The 20,966-nt window shown below is 38.9% G+C and overlaps 1 long non-coding RNA gene across 1 annotated transcript; it reads right to left on the minus strand.

Annotated features, from left to right (window-relative positions):
• Positions 1-9,521: 9,521 nt before the first annotated feature.
• On the minus strand, positions 9,522-16,649 carry LOC148998408 (uncharacterized). Its single transcript, XR_016155143.1, has 2 exons — positions 15,976-16,649; positions 9,522-9,844 (listed from the first exon to the last, which is right to left on the minus strand). It is a non-coding gene; the product is annotated as an uncharacterized LOC148998408 (long non-coding RNA).
• Between the last annotated feature and the right edge of the window lie 4,317 nt (positions 16,650-20,966).

Genomic DNA, 20,966 nt, shown 5'->3' on the forward strand with positions numbered 1-20,966 from the left:
TATGCTGCTGAAACTGAAGCTAGTGAAACCATTTGCAAATTCAATCAAGAGCAATAGCAACACTATAAAAATTCTACAGGGGTAGATGAGTTGCATTTGTTATTTTGATTGCTCCTTTGGAGAGAATGAGTGTGATGTTGATGTCAGGGGTATTGTGCAAAATGTGGCAACACAGACGCTCATGGATGAGGTGTGATGTGAAAATAGGATATTATTTATTCGTTTTGACAGGATGTTATTGAGAAAGTGGAACGAGGGGAGAATAGGCTTATGGCTATTCTGTCTCCGCAGAGATCTGCGGTCTGCTGTTTCTGATGTGACAATCACTTTTTGCATTTGTATCATTATAAAAGCATGTTAGCTTCACAAACTTTAGCTCTTTATTTCCATACTGTTTTAAGCATTGGTACATTTTTACTATTATTATTATTATGTTTACAGTGCAAGCATATATTTTATTAATGTGTAGCAAATAAGCTCATTCATAACTTGTTATAATTGATTATGAATACGTAGTTGGATCAGTTAATCAGATTAACTTGATGTAGCTACATTAACATTACAACCAATTATTCGGTTCATTCCATGAACCCTCAATATTGGTTAATAATTATTTGTAGAAAATTTAGATATTTACATTTCCGGGGCATGGGAAATGTCTTTCCTACTACTGTAAGTACTACTAAGAGCAAGTAGTCAAAATCGATATGATTAGTGACTCCAGGTATGAACTTGAGACAAGGACAACTTTACGTGTGATATGAACAAGACTTTATTAACTAGACTAAAGATTTAAACTGCTCTAACACATGCATACAGTTTACCAAGGGAAAGAGAGCTGAAGCAGAATACAGGAAAGCAAAAAGTTATAGCATTGTTTGAAGTTCAGCAGATCCGCAGCCTGAGCAAACCATCAGTTTAGTTCTAACACACCCTTCTTAAAAAGGGGTAAGGATACTTAATGTATCAGATAATGAGACTAGGTTTGATACTTGCATGTCTGACCCATTTGAACTAAACTGTCCTGATGCAATTTGTTGAGGCTCCAGTTGACCTTGTTCGACAGGGAGTTCCTCAGGGCTCAGTGTTGGCTCCAATTTTATTTAACTCTCTGGGCTTCTTTGGTCAAAAATGATGCAGTTTGTTGAGGCGTTGCAGATGATGCAGTTTGTTGATGTGGTCTTAATGAGAGAGAACCAGTGGGAGTCAGAGGATCTTTGGTGAATGGAAAGACAAGGCCACAGCCTGTTGCAAGCTTGGGGGTCTTTGGGGGACTTCTAGTTCAGCATCATCTTCACATTAGGACTTCCCATGAAGGACCAAGAGAGTAAGAGACTAAGAGGCTAAGAGACTAAAAGAGTAAGAAAGTTTAATGGTGAGAGGCTTAAATGCTGAGAGGCTAAAACAGAGAGCTGATCTTTGAAGCTCCACCCTTTGGATGGAGTTTTTAAGACCCATTATGTTCTAGCAGGGCATTTGAATGTGTAATTTAATTGGAAATTGTTTAAAAAAAAAAAAAAAACTTCAATATTCTTACAATACGAATGCGTCATATAGCTAGCAAAATGTAAACCCTGTCCATGACATACTCCGGGGTTACGTCTAATAAAACCTGTTGGAAGGCAATTAGAACGACAGTACAAACAATCTAACCTGAAGCCTATGGAGGAGTGATCCAGCACTCAGATTTAATTAAAAACAAAAATATCTTAATTTGTGTTCTGAAGGTGAACAGAAGTCTTACAGGGTTGGAACAACATGCGGGTGAGTCATTACTGACATAATTTTCATTTTGTGCATTGAGTAATACTAGCTAAAGCTAATATTTTGAGGTGATGAAACCAAACCATTTTGTTTAAAGCGTAGGGTGCATCTTACTCTTTTCTTAAAGCTGTTTTTCTTTGAGCTCTGTTTACTTTTCTGCTGTTATTCAGAAAGTGTAACCTTTCATAACAGACACATCTGCCTGGCTTTATTTGCTGAACAGCAAGCCACGTGGCTTTTGCTCTCTCTTTAGCAATGATCTGGTGTCAGTCATCTCCCTCCCTAAGCTTTTTTAGGCTTTTTAAAAATTACTTGGAGAAGATAGGGTTAGCGAATAGGGAATGACTTGTCAGGAATAACTGAAAAAAAAAAAAAAAACAGTTGTTGTTAATTTTATTACATAAATGCTATAATAATATATCTAGCAGCTCCAGAGATGTGGCATTAGATTTAGTATTCTTACATTGTGAGAGGTTTACAAATTTATTTTATGAAGCATTACATGATAAATGTCATATTAGAGCCAAGTATTGCGGATCATATTGCTTAAGAATAAAACATTGGCATCTCTGACCTTTACAGAGACTAAAGTTTGCTTCACCTCCTAAATGAACAGTTTATTAGGTGTAGTTGCTTCAGAAGAAAATAACTCCTGCTTGTATTACTCAAACATTAATTACTTGAGGCAGAGATGCTGCTCACACAGAATATTTAACAAATCCCACCGGAGCAGGGATTTCAGATAAGCATATCATGTTGCATCTAAACATGCATAAAATAATGATATCCTCAGAAGTCTCTAAGGACACAGTTGCCTTAATGTGATCTTCAGTAGCGTTACATCAATGAATATAAAGTTTGTGGTATTTGATGGCTGTTGCCTCAAATTTACATTTTGATAACAGCTTAATTTATTGGTCTCATGTTTCTTCCCGTGCATTTTATTTATTTTATCAGATAGCTTTTAGGAATATTTGATTCTATTTTTCACAGCACTTCTGTCAGGGTTATGTTTAGTGTCATTGTGTTTTAGTTTGTGTTTGTGTGTGTTTCCTTTGCTAGTTAGGTTCCATGGTTGTTGATTTAGTTACACCTGTTCCTTGTTCTGTTAACCCTTAAGCCAAGTTCACACTACAGGATTTTAAGCCCGATTTATGACCGATTTGCAAATTGTTGAGCTCGCCGACAAGTCAGCTAGGGTGTTATCGCATGCAAATCGCGGGGGATTAGCGGACGATGAACGCTTGCCAATTTGTTAGTATGAAAGAGCCAACAACGCAGCGAAAACGCTCGCAGATGCGTCGCCGAGCCCAGAAAAATATCTAGCCTGCTAGATATCCAGAGCCGTCGCGCAAATCAACCTCAGTGATGTCATGAGTACAGCCAATAATAGCAATGCATGGGTTGAGGACACCAGGTAGTTTTTCTCTTTTTTAGCATTTTTTTCTCTGAGCAAATCATCGCACAAACAGTATGCAGCACTAGTTTCTGTCTGACGTCCATATTCGTGTGTTGTGTTCTCTTCTTCGCTGGATATAGGTGCACGCGCTGTTTCGCGTCATTTCTGGTTCGTTTTATTGCGTGGTTTTTCGTGACAAAACGTGGTTTGTAGACAAGATAGAATCGTTGGGTGGCAGAGTTGTTATCAACTCATTATTTATTTGATTATTTTCAGGATTTAGACCATACCATAGTACGAAACAGCTCTCATTAGAGTCAAAAATGATTTGCTCTTATCATTCGATCATGGTTGTATCTCTATGTAGTGCGTTGTCAACTCGTGTTGTGAGTTACCTCCTGTTGTGGATCAATCACGTTGTGTTGTGTGGTGTGAACAGCTCAACAACTTTAACACTCCTGATTTCACTGAGAGCAAGTCATGTAGTGTGAACCGCACAGTTCAGCCCGATGTTTTAAAATCATGTAGTTTGAGCAAGGCATTAGAAGTCGACAAATGTGCCGATGCATTTTCTTCACATAGTAGCACAATAGGCTTAAATTACTAACATTTATAGTCATACAGAAAAACAGAAATAAGAAAAAAAAATCTTTAAGTAGTCTACTTTTTTATGTTTCCACATTCAATTAAAACAAAACATTGTATTTTGTAAAATAAAGAAACTAAACGGTGTGCTTTTTGCCTCTACGTAAACTTTTTTTTTTCTGGAGCATGTCTCTAAACTGAAACAAAACTCACAAATACTTGTCACACATACATGAGAAAAATATCTTTATTAACATTGAGTGTGTACTTTTAAATGATCCAATTCAAAACAAAAACAAATATTGTCTGTTTAAATCATTTGTATGAAACCAACAAGATGTCCAGTTTGTCAAGCGCTTGCTCATTAGCTGTGACCGCACCCACACACGCGCAGAAAAGTTTAACATGCAAATCGCCCATGTGAAGGAGAAACCTAAAAGTCCTCATTACTTCAAAACTTCATTATTACAAGAAAACGTCATTATTCCTCTGGTTTTCATAGAGTTTGGAAGACATTGGCGAGCTAAGATGAGATTTAAGGTAAGACATGTATTCTGAACTATATTAGTTAGTGATAGTTATTGTTGCATAAACTTCACATTGTAGTTGCTATATAGACTAAAATGTATGAAAGCAGGTAGCCAGCCTTTTAATAAATATACATGTATGACACGATACTGTTTTTGTGCTCTCGTTTTAACATAATATATATATATATATATATATATATATATATATATATATATATATATATATATATATATATAATTTTCAGCATTAATCCAGTCTTCAGTGTCACACGATCCTTTAGAAAATGCTGATTTGGTGCTCAAAGAAAAGCCTTCTTATTTTTAATATTCTCCTTATCCTTCCTTTTTTCATTTTCCATATCAATGAAAGCAGTGCTGTTTACCATTTTGGCAGAAACCACAAAACTTTTAAAACCAATCTTTCTGACTATAAAATTACAAACCACTTACATTTAAAATAGAAATATTTGTGTAAGATTATAAAAGTTATTAGTGTCACTTTTGATCAAATTATTGCACCCTGGCATTTTAAAAATGAATCAATGAGTCAATCTGGCCCATCAACTGTTTGGTTACTAACATTCTTCAAAATGTCGTCTGTTAGAAAGAAACTCATACAGGTTTGAAACAACAAGGGAGTGAGTAAACGATGACAGAACATTTTTTTTTTTTTGGGTGAACTACCCCTTTAACTTCAGTAATTATTTGTGTGATAACTGATAATGAAACATCTGTTGGTCATCTCCCCCAACATTTCCACTGCTTTTCTGTAATGCTTGTTCTCTTTATTTACATACTGCTTTTGGACAGGAACTGAATGGCAACGCTTGCCAGTGCAGCTGGGTTTGTCAGCAATTCCCTTTGAGCAGGTGTATTATTTTGCTGTTTCTAATTATAACCTTTAATCAGCACCCGCCTTTGATTGGTTTCAACTGTGATAACTAGAGGAGAAGAGGGGGAGAGGGCAAGCAATCAGAATATACTCAATTGGAAGAATTATTTTTGTTCTCAACAGGGGCAGGAAAAGTTGAAAACATTTGTTATCCTCTTGTAAAGTTATGGTTGAAAGAAATTGGAATCATGAAATGTGATTGTCCTTACAAGGTGAAAAAGGAAATGAAAGAATTGTGGCCAACTTTACTCTTTCCACAATAAGCCTTTGTTCTGATTAGCAAAAGTGAGCATGCATATGTGGAAGATAGTGCTGTTTGATGGGTGTCCAGATGGCATCCCGTGGTGTTGAAAGAATGTTATGTGTCTTTGTAGTGGTCCGATGCTACCGTTTCTTTTACTCATGCATATTATTCTCCTCAGTTATCAAGGTAGGGATTTAGTGATTACATTACAAGATTCCTACCTGGGGAGCTTTGCATGTGCCAGAAGAGGACGAAGATTGTATTCATTCAAATTAAAAGAAGACATATCTTGCATTACAGCTTGATGCAGGATATTTCTTTTGCCTTAATGATTTAATTTAATTTGGCTTTGAGAGGGACTGCTATATGGCAATTGTCAGGCTCATGTGGATATGCTCTGAGAAGTACAAGGCTCTTATTGTTGATTTTGATGTGCATGGTGAGAAACCTGCCTCTCACAGCCGGTCTGTGTGGGAAAGAAAATGGAACTTCAGTCAGAAATCACTTGTTTTATCAACAAAATATTTGAGAATGGGGCCGTGTTTCCAAAGCAGCCTTATCAGAGGACAATAAGATGCCAAGTGCAGCAGATATTTCTTCATAAACTCATTGGGAAAAAAAAAAAAAAAAACACCATCAGATGCTGAGCATTTTAGTTTTCTGTATAGTTTCTTGGGCTTTTTGAAGAATCCAGATCAACAAAAGGGAGCTGAGCCAGAAGGGAGACTCCCTGTTGTAATCCAAGCTTTGAATTGGTAGCAAATACAAAAAGTTGTTTACATGTTCTCACCTCAGCCTTATGCTTTGAAGAATTTATATTCCATTTATTTACTCAGCAGAAAACTGCTTTTTATTAATCAGCATAAAAATTAGACATACAAATCAATTTACAATGAGTTTCAGTCTTTAACATTGTTTTTTTTTTCATGAACTAACACTTACAACATGTATTAATGATGTTAATTTATGAATATACCATTATTCATTGTTTTTATTGTTTTTCTTTTTTTATATAGCTAATGGTTACACTTTATTTTGAGGTGTCATTGTTGCAGTGTAATTATATTATTTAAATAAATAAATAGTTGTATTATTTATATCAAAATGCTGAGTAATATTAAGCAACTACATGTACTTACCAGAGGGTTAGGGTAGGATTAGGATTTGGTTAAGGGTTAGTTGCATGTAATTATGCATAATTTACTGTTATTGCTATTGTAATATATGCAACATAAAACAAGGACACTGTAAAGAAATTAATACTTTTAATCAATGAGGACACATTAAATTGATCAAAAGTGACAGTAAAGACATTTATAATGTTACAAACTTGATGTCTTGGTGTGGGTTCATGTTTTGTTCCTGTCTGTCCTGTGTTTCCCCCATTATTTTGTATTTGGTTCAGTCCTGTTCCAGTTTTCCTGCTCCTCATTTGTGTTCATGTATCCTGTTTTAGTTGAGTTGCCCCAGCTGTGTCTTGTTTCACTGAGGTGTTACTTTGTATTTAAGCCCTGTGTTTTAGTCCAGTCGGTGCGAGTTCTTAATGTTGTAATGGTTGCTGAGTCTCTTTGTTTATCATTTACCCTATGGACGACCTTTTGTTTTGTTAATAAATGTGCTTGCGATTGGATTCACTTCCCACTTCATTCCTTTGGCAACGTTACACATGATAACATCAGTCAGCATATTATAATTAAGCGTAGCGTCACGTTAGTCAAGCTCGCATCAGCTGACTCACGTTACCTATAGGAATACGAAACCTATCACTGTGCTCCTTCAGTATTATCAACAGCTATCACGTTTCTCAAGAGCTAATGACCCTCCTCCTTCCCCAGCTCCTCCTCTCGTCAGTTGGTATTTGGCAATCTGATTCCTCTCTAAATGAGACTAAATTCTCGAATTATGTTGTACTTTAAAATCTTGAATTAATGATATCTGCAATACCCCTAAGGGGGGTTGTTGGTTCTCTCCCTTATCGTATCCATGCTAAGCCCCTTTCACACAGCGCGTTGATCCCGGGAAATTGCTGGGAAATTGCCAGAATGCCTTCTGCGTGAACGCAAACACGACCAGTGATTGAGACCGGCATCGATGCCGGGTTGGGGACCTAGTAACTTTGCCGGAATCAGTCCCGGAACGCTCGCTGTGTGAACAAAAGCGATGACTAATGTCGTAAGGGGTGTGTCATAGGGATGACGCTCGTGCAGTCGCACAACTCTGTTGCTCTTAGAAGAAAGTTTGTGTTCGTCATCAACAAAGAAAGGACAAACAAATGTCTGCAAACTGGAACGAAGCAGAGACCAGGAGCTCCTCACTATCCGTGCTGAAGCTGAGATCGTTCAAGAGCTTTGTGGAAAGGTATGCGCGTGTACATGTTTTCGATGCGTACGTTACACTGCAGTTCCTCACAGTGAGTGGCAAAAAGACTGAGCAGCTGTATATGTGTTCAACGTGAATGCAGCGAAAAACAAACACAACACACACAAATGACGTGGGAAAGAGCTTTGCAATTGACTGTAGGCCTACTAGATTTGACAAAACATCGGAGGTATATTTTTACAGACTGCTATGGAAAGAGGAGCAAATGGATCGCTGCAATTCACAGAAACAACTGGACTCCAGTCAGCCAAAGGTGGATTTGCAGTTATCATTTTGTGTCAATATGCTGAATTTAGCTGTAAAACCATACCCATATATGTTGTATTGTTATATACATTAACAGCTCATTAATTAAATATTTATCATTGCATATTCTGCATTATTGGATGTTTTTTAATAAACACTGACCAAAAAAACTTACAAAGTTTTAGGGCTGGACGATATGATATAGGCTATATATAACACTGACATAAGTGATCACCCGGATTTATATTTTATATTTATATAAAGCGTTCACAGGCAAATTTGCTTTATGTTTAGGTCTTGCTTTTATTTCCTCGGTGTCGAAATCAGGCAAACATAAATGTCAGGCAACACGATTCCTGGCTGCATGTCAATATCCATGGATCACTGGATCTTTAGTAAGTTGTAAGGAACACTATATTGAGTCCAGCATTTAGTTTAAATTGATAAAATTGTTCGATTTAGTCGCATTTCCGCAGTTTCCCCTATTAAATCCAGTCACGCAGCAGATCTTTTGCCACTCGGTCAGGCTGAGGGGGGTTGTCACGCGGGAAAGTCAAGTGTCAATGCATTCCCTCTATAGTGACAGAAATCCTGACAGAAATTATTTCTGAAGGATCATGTTACCCTAAAGATTAAAGTAACTATTGCTGAAAATTCAGCTTGCATCACAAATTATATTTTAAAAATATATTAAAGTAGAAAACAAGGTAATGCTTTATATTATGACCCGCAAACAACTGCATAAGTTATTTACACAGTCGTTTGCGAAATTACGGTGTACGTTTCTGTAATTATAGTGTACTTTCATATAGGTATAGGGGAACATTATGTTAAGTTTTGGGATATTAAAAAAAACAATATGTTAAGTTTTGGGTTATCACACCGTAATTTCTGTTTACTTACGCAGTTGTTTGCAGGTTATAATATAATATAGTATTATATAATATTATATTATATGTATTATAATTATAATAAAGTATTTTGCATTCTGATTTCTAAACAAGTAAAAAATGGTGAAAATAGTAAAAAAACAAACAAAAAAAAAAAACACCCTAACATTTCCTGGTGCCCTTTGTGCTCTGCTTTACCAAGAGCAGATTCTCTTCAGCCCGCCTTATTCTTTTCACCACAGTTTAGCATTTCAGAATTGACTGCTACAGTAAAATTGGAGGCTGAATGAGACAGAAATGCATTTTGTTTGGTTTCTGCTTGACTGAGAACTGAATATCAGGAACACTGGATGTTTCCACCCAGGCCAAATGATATGAATACATCAGTCATGCTTAAAAAGTCTGAAAGTGAACTTCTATCCAGACAGCAATGCGGCTTGTTTTCAGCCATCTCTGTTGACATGGAATGAATTTGCTGCTATAATACATCTAGGGGAAAAAATGGCATAGATCTTTGAGCTTTGAGGGATTATTAGTATTGTATATGTAACATGACCCAAGGGGTAAATAATCAGGCGCAAGGCGGTTGTGCAGTTTCCATCAATAGGCACATTTTTATTCAAATAATTCAGCAGTTAAAGAACATAAGTCCTTAAAAGCAAATACCCACAAAATAACAAATAAAAAAAATAAGAAACAAAAACAACAACCCACAGATGGCCACAGGTTACCTATATCGTGAAGGCAGTAGTCCTGAAAAGTGCTCTCACCACAGCAAAACTCACAGCAATCACACTGCATCCCTAAAGGCAAAAATACAAATAAAGTGACCAACACCACACGATCCCAGCCACCTCACCACCGCCATCCATACAGTGAGGGTAACCACGCAGCCATCGTTGGGAAAAAAGAAATCTACAAAAAGGAAAGAAAAACAGATTAACCGTGGGTAATGCCAGTAGGACAAACAAGTCAGCAGCACCATTGAACCATCACACTTAGTTTATGGTCTGGGGTTTTCCCACTTGGTCCAACATAAGACAAAATAATAAATAAACCAAAGAAAATTCAATCTAAAGTAAACGGTAACCGTGCATCCCTCAAACATCCGATATTTCTGACTGGCACTCAGGCAACAATCAGTCAGGCAATAATCCGGCAAAAACACTCCTAAATGGTGTGCAACAAGTACTCAGCTCTCCATGACGTTAACATAGCTGCTTATCTGCTACTATCCTTCTGAAGGGCTCAATCTTTGAAGCTTTAAGTGTGCCGCCTCCACAACACACACGACATCCACAACACACGATCACGGAAAGGAAGTGAGAGGACAAACAAACCTCACTACTTCCTTATATAGCGCTGGGGCTGATGGGACTTGTAGTTCCCCAACCTTGTCCCATTACAATCTACCCCCCAGATTAAAAAAATCGACGTCCCGTCGATTACGTCAATACTACAACCAGGGGCGAAACATTACGTTCAAACCATTGCTGGACAGCCGCATCATAGGGAGAGCAACCTGGTCATTAATCTGGACTTTGGTAGTAGGGGCTGACCGAGGTAGACGATATGGGTTAGGATGACATCCAGCTGTTGTCCTCCTTGTACGCCTTACTACAGCTTCCTCCTGTTGTTGAGGCTGATGGTTCTCTGCATGATTTACTGAAGTGCAGAAGTTGGTATTTTCTTCCTGTAAAGGTGGAGACGTATTAACTTGGTCCTGGGCAGATACATCCTCAGGGATTAGAGACAAAACTACCATGCCTTCGTCTCTTAAAGTGTCCTGATGGTCAAATAGATCTAGAAGTCCAGGATCGTTTGAGGGAGTATAAGCAGGACGCAACTCACAACGATGAATGTGTCTAATATTACCACCTCCATCTGCCGGGGCAATAGCATACACAGCTCCCTGTCCGTCGGGACACCGGACCACTTTATAGGGGGTTGGATCCCAGGCATCCTGGATCTTATTCCTGCCTTTTATGTTATGGGCTCTCTGATACACAACTTGACCTTCCCTTAATTGTCCATGACGCACCTTAAGGTCGTTTGATCGGGCACGGTGTTCTGTGGCACATTGAAGGCGGGCTCGGGCCTTACTAAATATTTGTTCCAAATTATCTCTATGGTCCACCACCCAGCCTACTTCACTCTGGACATGGTTATCTAATCCCAACAGAAAGTCAACAGGTAAATGGGGCTCCTGTCCAAACATCAGGACATAAGGGGAATATCCAGTAGACTGGTGACCTGTGGTATTGTAAGCATATACCACCTGAGCAAGATGGTCTGGCCAATGACATTTTTTCTCCGGAGGCAAAGTACGCAGCAAATCATGCATGGTTCTGTTAAAACGTTCGCATTGACCGTTCCCTTGCGGTCGGTAGGGCGTGGTACGAGATTTTGAAATCCCATACAGCCGGCATAATTCTTGGATCAGCCTACTTTCAAAACACCGACCTTGATCCGAATGAATTTGTCGTGGGACCCCGAATAGATAGAACCAACGTTCCACTAAAACACGTGCCACTGTTGATGCCGTTTGGTCTCTAGTTGGGATGGCTTGTGTAAACTTTGAAAAAACATCAGTCATCACCAATACATTTTCAAGTCCATTTGATGCAGGTTCGAGCAGCGTGAAATCAATAGCCAGAATATCTAATGGCCTCTCTGCCATCAGGTGCCCCATAAAACTTCGTACTTTTGGTCGTACTACCTTGGCCAGGGTGCAGCGCTGACATTTCTTACACCATTCCTCAATGAATTTAAACATACCAGGCCAGTAACATCGAGATCTCACTAAACTTGCTGTCCGCTCGATTCCCTGGTGACCATGGTCATCGTGCAAACCAATAAGGACTCTTTCCCTGAGAACAGCTGGTAACACAACCTGACGAATTTCACGATGTTCCTCTTGGGGACAGAACCTCCGATACAGTACGCCCTCGATCTTGACCAACTTCTCCCACTGTCTCACCAATTCCAGCACTTCTGGTGGTTCTGATCCCTTCTCCTGTGCATCTGGTGGCCTTTGACGATCCCAATAGACAAGGAATTGCCCAATAATGGGGTCAGTTGCTTGCAGAACGCTAAGATTTTCTCTAGGCTGTTCGGGGAGGGCAGAAATTGATTCGCTTACGACTACGCGTTGACCGTCATGAACATGCTGATGCAGTTCCTTTGGAAAAACAGTAGTCATAGCCAATGCAGCTACAGATGCAACATTCTTCCGAGACAAGGCATCAGCATTAACATGAGAACGTCCAGGCTTATACCTAATCTCTAAATCGAAGTCTGCAAGCTGGTTAGCCCATCGTTGTTCCAACGCTCCCAATTTCGCTGTCTGCAAATGACTGAGTGGATTATTGTCTGTAAACACCAGGCATTTCTGACCCAGCAAATACTCTCGGAATTTTTCGGAAACGGCCCATTTAAGAGCCAAAAACTCCAACTTCATTGAGCTGTAATTCTGCATGTTGCGTTCAGATGGTCGCAGACCTCGACTTGCAAACGCGACTGGTCGGCATTTGCCTCCATGTTCTTGAGATAAGACTGCGCCCAGACCTTGATGGCTTGCATCAACATCCAAGATGAAGGGCTTACTGAAATCAGCATAGGCAAGGACTGGAGCATTTATTAGAGCCGTTTTAAGCGTCTGAAAAGCATTTTCACATGGGTCGGTCCAACTGGTCTCCAGATTAATCTTTGGTCGTTTACTTTTCTGTCCCCTAATCATTTCTGCCACCAATGTGTTCAAAGGTCCCGCAATATGTGAAAAGTTTTTAACAAACCGCCGATAATAACTAGCGAAGCCAAGGAAGGATCGAAGTTCTTGAAGGCTTTGCGGACGATTCCATTTAGCTACAGCCGAGATCTTTTCTGGGTCTGTACTGACCCCTGTAGAAGAGACCACATGCCCCAAATAACGTACCTCTGGCTGAAAGAAGCAGCATTTACTGAGTTTTATCTTCAGGTTCTGTTGTCTCAGACGATCCAACACCAGCTCAAGTCGCTGAAGATGTTGCTCAATGGTGGTTGAGAAGACAATCACGTCATCCAAATAGAGCAATAAAGACTGAAAACTTTGATCCCCAAAAATTCGCTCCATTAACCTTTGAAATGTGCTTGGGGCATTGCACAACCCAAAAGGCATCCTATTAAATTCAAAGAGCCCAAATGGGGTGCAGAAGGCAGTTTTAGCACGGTCGTTGTCAGCTACTGGCACCTGGTTATATCCACTAGCCAGGTCTAAAGTCGAAAACCACTTTGCTCCAGTCAAGGCATCCAGTGACTCCTCTATCCTTGGTAGGGGATAGGCATCCTTGCGAGTTCTGACATTGAGTTGGCGATAGTCGACACACATCCTCAGAGAGCCATCCTTCTTCTGCACCAATACAATTGGTGAGGCATATGGGCTACAACTCTCCCTAATGACTTGACTGTCCAACAATTGTCTTATGTGTGCCTTCACTGCCTCAAACTGACTAGGAGGAATTCTACGATATCGCTGGCGCACCGGTGTTTCATCTATTAAAGGAATCTGATGTTCTATTAAATTTGTGCACCCCAGGTCACCATCATGCTTGGCAAAAACGTCAGAGTATCTTGTTAGCAATCTCACCACTTCCTCTTTCTCAGCCTCTGTAAGCCCAGGCAATTCTAAACCTTGGACCTCAATGTTTGACACTGATGTAATCGCTTGACACTGAACTGTCACAGTATTAGGGTCACATGGTAGATCTTCCTTGAACACAATGTCTTGATCTGATCTTATGACCACCTCAGCCCCAACCAAACTACCCAGTCTAATTCTTGGTGGCAAATATAAAGGTTCTGTACCAACATTAACTACCGGTACATGCACTACCCCTTGTCTACATTGCAATAAGGAAGGTGATATTAACACTCCAGCAGGCAGTCCCCCCTCACTGAAATCCTGGGGTTCTAAAAAACACACTGTACAACTTTTAATGTTCTTAGGGCACAATGCTGGTACTAACCTCATGGTGCCAGCTGGAATCTGCACAGGATGGCACGACTGCACTTTCACATAACCAATGAATCCAGGAAATGGGGAACCATCTGCCCGGTGACACTGTGAAAAGGCGTCTCTCCATCCTAACTCAGCCTGCCTGACCTGTGGAGCTGAAAATAGTGCTGGGCCATGCTTTTCAAACAGGTCATTATAACACTGTCCAATCACATTCATACCTAAAAGGCCAGGAGTCAGTTCTTTCCTCTGATGGAAAAAAGTATCGATGGGATCTTTAACAACCAAAATACCCTGCCCCAAAAGGGTTTGCCCCAACACAGTCACATCTGTTTCAAAATATCCCACATATGGAATCTCAAGACCATTAGCTGCTTTTAATTGAAGCCAACTACATTCTTTAAGTGCATCTACTCCTTGTCGGAAATGCTTCTCAAAAAATGACTGGGTTATCGTGGTCACCATTGACCCTGTATCTAGTAGACATGAAATCTCTACCCCCCCTATCTTGACATTTACAACAGGGCATCTGCCCACAAGACGCTGTAAGATGGTAGGGCAACAAGGTGATGGTGAAGTTTCACTATCTCCTATAACCTGGCTCAAGACTGCAGGTGCTACACTGTCAGGCTCCCCCACAGATGTCTCATTTACATTCACCTGAGGGGATCTAGGGTTTGACTCTATGGGCCATGGTTGTCGACAATATCTGGCTATATGCCCAACTCTATTACAGCGAAGGCACCGTCGTGAGTTATTTTGCCGAGTTGCATTAACAAAAGGTTCATTCTTTTGAGACATAAGGCTATCAAGACGCTGGGTCAGTTCAGTGATTTGGGTTTGTTGCTGTCTCAGCATGTCTTTAATCTCTTTTAACTCTATAGACTCATGAAATCTAACCTTAGGTTCAAGCTCAACTACCCGGCCTTGAGTAACGTTACACCATGGCTGAACATATGAGGCTGCTGCTTCCTTATTCCCCTCTTCCACCCACCTAAGAGCTTCACTTCGAACCTCTAGCAGAGTAGAAGTTGGCTTCTCCCTTACCAATCGCTTTAATTCGCGCTTCAGCGTCACATCTCGAACATGTTCAACAAACTGATCACGAAGCACTCTATCAGAATTTGGAACACTGCCTGGGTTGCTATTGAGAATCAAGTCCATCAAGGACATTAAAGCATGAGAAAATTCAGTAAAAGATTCACCTTCTTTTTGTTTACGTTCATAAAATCTTTGTTGTAATTGCACAAATGTCTGTCTCCCCCCATACAAGTCTCTCAAAATATCAAAAACAGACTTTGGAGATTCTCTAGTAGCTGGTGGGCGGAGTTTTATCTCCATTCTGGCTTCCCCCCCCCAGATGGTCAAGCAAAAACACCACCTTTTCTTTATCAGACCAACCCCTGCCCTCAATACACACCTCAGCTTCCTCAATCCAGTCTTCAATACTCAGAGTAGAGTCCATGTTCCCATAAAAACGTGGGCACTTCCGCTCCCGGGGGACATAAAGTACCCTACTAAAAGACGAAGGAGATGAAGCATTGGGATTAGCCACAGAAGAATGCGGTTGGTTAGAAGCACTGCTACTGGCCGGGGGGCGCTCTCTCGTCAGCTGCTCATTTTGTGCCTGCAGAGTCCGTATCTGCTCCCGCAAGTCTATTATTTCCTGTTCCATGTCTGTTGATGAATGGAGAAAGTTCAAAACGAAGAAAGGTGAAAATGGTCCCACGAAGACTGCGATGCTCGTCTTCACACACGGTTACCGTTTACTTGAATGATATATGGAAAAAACAAGAAAAAAAACACAAATATGCCAGAAAACACAACCACCTTCGCCAAACAAAAATACCCTGCCGACTACGCCAATTGTAACATGACCCAAGGGGTAAATAATCAGGCGCAAGGCGGTTGTGCAGTTTCCATCAATAGGCACATTTTTATTCAAATAATTCAGCAGTTAAAGAACATAAGTCCTTAAAAGCAAATACCCACAAAATAACAAATAAAAAAAATAAGAAACAAAAACAACAACCCACAGATGGCCACAGGTTACCTATATCGTGAAGGCAGTAGTCCTGAAAAGTGCTCTCACCACAGCAAAACTCACAGCAATCACACTGCATCCCTAAAGGCAAAAATACAAATAAAGTGACCAACACCACACGATCCCAGCCACCTCACCACCGCCATCCATACAGTGAGGGTAACCACGCAGCCATCGTTGGGAAAAAAGAAATCTACAAAAAGGAAAGAAAAACAGATTAACCGTGGGTAATGCCAGTAGGACAAACAAGTCAGCAGCACCATTGAACCATCACACTTAGTTTATGGTCTGGGGTTTTCCCACTTGGTCCAACATAAGACAAAATAATAAATAAACCAAAGAAAATTCAATCTAAAGTAAACGGTAACCGTGCATCCCTCAAACATCCGATATTTCTGACTGGCACTCAGGCAACAATCAGTCAGGCAATAATCCGGCAAAAACACTCCTAAATGGTGTGCAACAAGTACTCAGCTCTCCATGACGTTAACATAGCTGCTTATCTGCTACTATCCTTCTGAAGGGCTCAATCTTTGAAGCTTTAAGTGTGCCGCCTCCACAACACACACGACATCCACAACACACGATCACGGAAAGGAAGTGAGAGGACAAACAAACCTCACTACTTCCTTATATAGCGCTGGGGCTGATGGGACTTGTAGTTCCCCAACCTTGTCCCATTACATATACCTTTCTAAAGTCTGTTTTTATTGTATCTAGTGTCTGCTATTGCACCCTGCATGATCATTAAGTCAGTGAGTTAAATTTGATAACTGAATCAGTGTGATTCAGACCAGTTTTGTAAACTGGATCAACCAATTCATTACAAAAAATACACCCCAAAATAATGACACTGCCTCTCTTTGGGTTCATGTAGATGTAGCAGAGTAGATGTTAATATTTATAATATTGTCACATAAAGCTACACTACCATTCAAAAGTTTGGGCTCTGTAAGTAAAGAACTTGTTAAAAGTGTACAAACATTTATGTTTAAATTGTTAAAAATGTTTAATGTTAAAATTTTGTTTGAAATAAATGCTGCTCTACTCATCAGATAATATTGGGAAACAATTGGTTCATGGTTTCCAAAACTGTATGCATCACAACAGTTTTCAATACTAATAATACAAAATGTTTATTGAGCAGCAAATCAGCATTTTAGAATGATTTCTGAAGGATCAAGCGACATTGATCATGACGATGGAATTAGACCTTGGAGACTAAACTGCACCCTGCTATTGTGTTGTGGTCTGACTTTTCAAAGAACTTTCTGATGCTTGAGCTCACTGTGCCGTGAGAAGAACAGATGGAGGAGGCTTTCGAAAAGAAAGAGCAAAGTGAAAAATTAAGAAACAACTGTCAAAAGAGAGGCTGGTGAGCCAAGAAAGGTGTCGGGGTTTTTGCATACATGGCACTGAATCCCAGTAGGGAGAAGGAGAGTCACAGACGCAGGATAGAAATCATCCAGGTGGCTAAAGAGGGCAGATCCGTGGGTTGCTGCTAGGGCACAGGCCGGAGTCTGATCAACCCTGTTTGGGTCAAACTGGGCAAGGGTGTATGATATTCAAAAAACCCAAAACACCCTGTGAGGAGTTTTATATCACTGAAGATGTGCCCTAGTGTAGCATTACAAAGATGTTTCTGATAGTGCACTGAAGACTATATAATGCAAATTCAGCTTTGCTATCACAGGAATAGTAAATCCTTATATTTTAAAATTAAAATAGTAAAAACGTTTTTTTTTTTTTTTTTAATTTGTTTAATGATATTTAACAACAATGATGTTGTGACTATTCTGATCCAATAAATGCAGTCTTAACGAACATAAGAAACTCATTTCAGAAACTTTAAAAACAATTTCTGAACCCCAACCTTTAAACAGTATTGTTCTATATGATTTTGTAACGCATAGGTCAGATTGATCACTTTTATGGTGTAGTATGCTTGTGTGTGTTTATTGCTTAATATTGCAAGTAGCGTAACCCATGAGAGAGAAACATTTTAATAATTTTCAATAGAGAAAAACAATGCATCTGCCCCAAAACAGGTCAATAAGAAGCAACCATCTTAAATCTCAGCAAGTATTTATCCTTAACAATTAGCCTGGGACAACATTTGAGCAAGCAAAGATTTTGTTTTACAAGAAGATCAGAGGAGGCACAAGTACATCACTCTTGTTTTTCCAACACAGGTCAAATCGATGATGCTGGGTTCTTTGAGAGGAGCACTCTCCCTCATACACTGCAAAAAGGTTGAAAATTCTGTGTAATTTGCTTTGAAGCATTTAGAACACAAACAACGAGAAATTGCCAAGGTTTTACTTCTGCCTGACCCCATTTTATTTTATCTTGTTGAGATTAAGTCACAATCAACAGCTTATGCGCTGAGAAGAAAAAGGAGTGTTGCTTCGACTGTCTGCCAGATAACTTCTCATCACCCAAAGGCCTATTCATGTACAAATCACAGCTGAAAGGTGTTTAAACCAAGACCAAAATAAATGAAGCTACTGTATATGTAAACAAAATTCCCTCCTTTACATTGAGGTGCTGATTGACAATTACACCACTAACAAGCAAATCTATTCTGTGACTCATGATTTTACATTTGACCTTCATCTGTGACATTTTTTAAATATGTATCAAGTTTGGTTTCATTCTGTTCAGTGTGATTTCTAAAGACTAAAATATACTGAGCTATTAGAGCGACTGTACGGGTACATGTGTTTAGACGTGCCCCCATTTATGAGGAAATGAAGAGTGTTCTAGCTGATGCTTTATTTATGAATCAAATAAATTAATCACCCTAGATTTTTATTTATTTATTTATTTATTTATTTTTAATGCAGTTTTCTATGGTGGAATTTAATCATTAAAGGCCCACATCAAATCATCATTGTAAGATTGTCCATTAGATGAGGCACACTTATTAGATAATTTATTTTAAATTTTAGTGCTGCGTTAGCATTTTCCATGCATTCAGTGCATTTTGAGTATGGATCCTTGTTTTGTGTGAGTGAGACAAGTAAAATGCACTGTTGCATAAATCTATATGTCTTTTATACATTTGAAATGCTGCAAGATCAATGTACTACTCAGTACTAGTTAGTTCAGTGTATTTCTGTTTATGCTTATTTTATTTTATACACTGTAAAAAGTATCTGACTTTCAAAAGACACCAGGGTTAAATTCATAATTTTATAACAATGCATTTATTCTGTACACACTACTTTTGACATTACACTTATATTTAAAACGAATACCCGCATGTAATTACATCTGTAATAAATAGTTGCAAACAAACCTAAAAATACCATGAAAGCTGGCCCTAACCTTACCTTTATCTCACTTTATTATATTATATACACTTTATTATAGACACTTACTATAAAGTGGGACAAACTTATACTAAACCAACAATAACCCTAGTTAATGTATTAGTATTAGTATTATTACTCAGTTCATAGTTGTATTGACTGTAACGACATGTAAAGACAACACTGTAATGACATGTCTGAATGGGTCCAAATTAATCTGTTGTTCCTGTTCAAAATCTTGTTTGTAACAAACACTTGTAATGGATATTGGTTTTGAGGTAAATGCTTCATTATACTTGGTGGTGCTTGGTATTTCACTCTCTAAAGCAAAATGATCTAATTATCATAAACAACACGTCTTTACAGAGCTGTTAACAGATTCTTGAAACAATCATTATTACTCTCAACAACAAGCATTACTAGACTCTCAGTTCCCTCAAAGACCATATTCATTATGTGACATACACCGAGTGTATCCTCTATAGTCCCATTGTATGTAAACTTCCTTTTGTAATCTTACAGGGAGGAAGATATATGGGTCCCAGTGGTACTCATATGTTTTTTTATTTTTTATTTTTTTTTGTGATATGATTTTTTAATTCTTCTTCTTCTTCTTTTTCTTTCAGACAGGGGGCACATTTAGCCAGACTGTTGTTAGTCTCTTGAGGTTAGCCATGTTCATAAAATCTCTTCTCTTCTGTCAGCATCATTGTTTATCTGTTTCTGCATGGAAGAAAAATGCATAGAACAAATGCAATGGTAATAAGGGGTCTGTATCATGATGGTAGTTGAAGAAACTCGCAGGATTAGTTTTGAGTGGACAAAACTAAACAAATTTAATCAGGCTTTGTTGGTACCATGATGCCGATCATCAACTTTCATCTCAGGCTCTTATCCAGAGTTTGAGATAGATTAGACGTGACATCAGTAGCGAACAGCCAATCACATGCTGAGAAAGAGTGAAAGTGTGATTCATTTCTAAGCAACAATTCATTTCTCTTTTCTGCAGAATATTACGAGATTAAAAATTATTAAGAATTTAAACAAATTTACACAGCAAGAAGAAAATAGCTGTCTATTAAAGAGGACAACTAAAAGAAAAAAAAGTCTTGCTATATCAGTGCAAGTTAAAGTTGTGAAGTTAGTTTATACTCTTGATGGTTATAGAGAAAACAAAGCATTTTTATATTACTTTTATATATTTATTCATTTAAACTGTGCATAATAACAATTGACAAACTAAATTTATGTCATACATTTTTCATGTGTGATCAATTAAGGGTGTAATAATATCATGAATAATAGCTATATCGTACAAAATTATTATTCTAAATAAGCATTACTAAAAGCCAGACGATTAGGGATAGGGTTGGCTCACAGCTGATTGGTCCAAGTTCGTTTCACAACCTTTTACCTGAAACATAACCTGCTCCGGACCATGTTTAGACATGGAGCATAAGTTACTATGGTGTTGAACACTGCTAAAAGCCAAACCACTTTCATGGTGCCTAAAACCCAGGGTTAGAACAAACTAAACTAAAACATATTAGGCTAGCCACATAACCCGGCTTCATGGTATATCAGCCCATTCTCACCCCCAAGGCGTCACTTAACTGACGCCTTGGGAAGCATTTGGACATGCTTCAATATCTGACGCTTTAGGCGCCCTTTAGCGTCAGTTAGATG

This window comes from Pimephales promelas, chromosome 1, assembly GCF_988280905.1.
Source record: "Pimephales promelas chromosome 1, fPimPro1.hap1.1, whole genome shotgun sequence".
Taxonomy (NCBI): Eukaryota; Metazoa; Chordata; class Actinopteri; order Cypriniformes; family Leuciscidae; genus Pimephales; species Pimephales promelas.